This window comes from Entelurus aequoreus, linkage group LG03 (genome assembly GCF_033978785.1).
Source record: "Entelurus aequoreus isolate RoL-2023_Sb linkage group LG03, RoL_Eaeq_v1.1, whole genome shotgun sequence".
In the NCBI taxonomy this organism is placed as follows: Eukaryota; Metazoa; Chordata; class Actinopteri; order Syngnathiformes; family Syngnathidae; genus Entelurus; species Entelurus aequoreus.
Window position 1 is genome coordinate 18,657,316 of NC_084733.1, and position 3,107 is coordinate 18,660,422.

Consider the following 3,107-nt stretch of genomic DNA (forward strand, 5'->3'; position numbering starts at 1 on the left):
CCGTGGAACCCTGTAATAACTAAAGTTCCGTGGGTGAATTACAATACCGTTCAAAAGTTTGGGGTCACCCAAACAATTTTGTGGAATAGCCTTCATTTCTAAGAACAAGAATAGACTGTCGAGTTTCAGATGAAAGTTCTCTTTTTCTGGCCATTTTGAGCGTTTAATTGACCCCACAAATGTGATGCTCCAGAAACTCAATCTGCTCAAAAGAAGGTCAGTTTTGTAGTTTCTGTAACGAGCTAAACTGTTTTCAGATGTGTGAACATGATTGCACAAGGGTTTTCTAATCATCAATTAGCCTTCTGAGCCAATGAGCAAACACATTGTACCATTAGAACACTGGAGTGATAGTTGCTGGAAATGGGCCTTTATACACCTATGTAGATATTGCACCAAAAACCAGACATTTGCAGCTAGAATAGTCATTTACCACATTAGTAATGTATAGAGTGTATTTCTTTAAAGTTAAGACTAGTTTAAAGTTATCTTCATTGAAAAGTACAGTGCTTTTCCTTCAAAAATAAGGACATTTCAATGTGACCCTAAACTTTTGAACGGTAGTGTATGTAAACCCACTACAGTTTTTAGCGCTTTGATAGCTAGTCTACTGACAGATATAAGTAAGAACTTTACGTTACTTTATATTAGAAACGGCAACAGCGGAAGATGAATGCCACATAGAAGGTAGAAAAAAAGAAGAAGCATATGACTACGGTGTCGTCACAGACTACAAGGCGGACGCGCGCACATTTTCAGGACTTATGCAGGACCCAAATACACATCAGCAGGTACCAGAAGGTAAGAAAATTTGGTTTTGCGTAATATTGTGAAATAAGCCGTTTTGCATGAAAAAGTGCATGTAAAATGTCAATTAAAGATTGATTGGGCGCTTACTTAGAAATTGTAGTCCAAACATATTCATAGTTCCTTCCTGCTTTGTCATTTTTAAGAATATACTGGCAAATTGTTTTTGGCACACAGTGTTAGTGGTCAGACATGTTAGGATCCAATCCAGGTTGAAGATGTGCCAGGAACATATGCCACTTTTTGTTTTATTCATGTTACATTTGTGTTTTTGTCAATTTATTCTCAATGAATTTTTTTTAGTTAAAAAAAGAGGGATATGATTCTTACAACAGCTCACGATTCGATTTGATTATTGGAATGAAGACTCGATTCAGAATCAATGTTCGAGTCACATGAGCCTCGCAATATAGTACCGTATTTTACGGACTATAAGGCACACTTAAAATCATTTCATTTTCTCAAAAATCTACAGTGCGCCTTATAACCCGGCGCCTAATGTGCAGCATGATTCTGGTTGTGCTTACTGACCTCGAAGCAATTTTATTTGGTACATGGTGTAATAAAAAGTGTGACCAGTAGATGGCAGTCATACATAAGAGATACGTGTAGACTGCAATATGATGGCAGTAAACAACACCAAAACTTTATATGTTCCATTGAGAATATAGAACATTACACACGGCGCTCAAAAATCTGTAAACATGTTTTTAGGACGACTTCGGTAAGCTATGAAGCCGCACCGCTTGATGGATTGTCGGCGCATTAAACATTCGAGTATTATTATGGTGTGTATAAGGACCGCAAAACGGCACCTATTAGCAGACATATTACCTGGCGTGGTTCGTAATATTATGTAAAACCATCTTTTCTTACCTCCTGGAACCTTCTGATATGTATTTGAGATCTGCATAAGTCCTGAAAATGTGCGCGCGTCCGCAATTGTAGTCCGTGCCGACATCGTAGTTCTAAGAATCTTCTTTTTTTCTACCTTCTTATGGGACATTCATCTTCCGCTGTTGCCATTTCTAATATAAAGTAGCGTAAAGTTCTTACTTATATCTGTCAGTAGACTAGCTATCAAAGCGCTAAAAACTGTAGTGGGTTTACATAATTCACCCACGGAACTTTAGTTATTAAAAGGTTCCGGTCTGACGGTTTTTCACGGGACACATTTGATGCTGCTCCGTTATTGATTGAAGTAAAGTCTGAATGTAGTTAAAACAGTTAGCTCCATATTTTGACACTTCTACCACCCCCGTCCTTGCACGCTACACCGCTACAACAAAGATGACGGGGAGAAGACGCTGCCGAAGGTGAGCCACATAAATAAGACTGCCCACAAAACGGCGCATCCTGAAGAGACGCCCAGAAAGCTACTTGAAAATGATCTGTAAAACATCATCTATGCAACATTTTGACCAAAGAACCACCATTACATGTTATGTGGACCACAAGATAGTGTTTTACATTTAGAAAAAAATCATAATATGACCCCTTTAATGCGCCTTATAATCCGGTGCGTGTTTTGTATGAAAAAATACCTGAATAGGCCCGCTCACCAGTATATATAAATCTAGGGATGTGCCGATCACAAACACAGATCCCCTTTGGCTGACACTATTTATTTTGAGTCCCCTGGTTAACTAACTGGCAGCTAAATGTGTATCCCACGCACAATGAGAAGACACTCTCCTAAATTAATAATAATCACCTCCATTACAGCAAATAAACATCATTTATAGTATAACAGTGCACAATAGTATCTTAAGTGTCATTATCAAGTATCATGACGGTGCTAAACATGTTACACATCGTCGCAACCAGAATTGCACGGCCCGTAAGGAGGACGGATCGATCCATAAATTGGTGGTGTCGACACCAAGTATGATCAATACTAGAGTGATTACGTAGATATCTTTATTTTCTTACAATTTGTTTACATTTGCTCATGTTTACAAATTTACGGAATAATTCCTTGGACACAGAAGGTCTTTGAGGGCTTTGTTACTGCATGAGTCAGCAATTAAATGTGTTTGTTTAATTACTACTGAAAGAGAAGTTGTCCAGTATGTTCACTATCTCATTTAATGCCAAAATTGTTATTTGATTCCAATAAGAAACATATGTTTAATGTGTCATAAGATTTTATATTAATTTCCGCCAATAATGATTTTTTTTTGTGGTCCCCTTTATTTTGAAAAGTATCGAAATGCATTTTTAATACCGGTGTATATATATATATATATATATATATACACTACCGTTCAAAAGTTTGGGGTCACCCAAACAATTTTGTG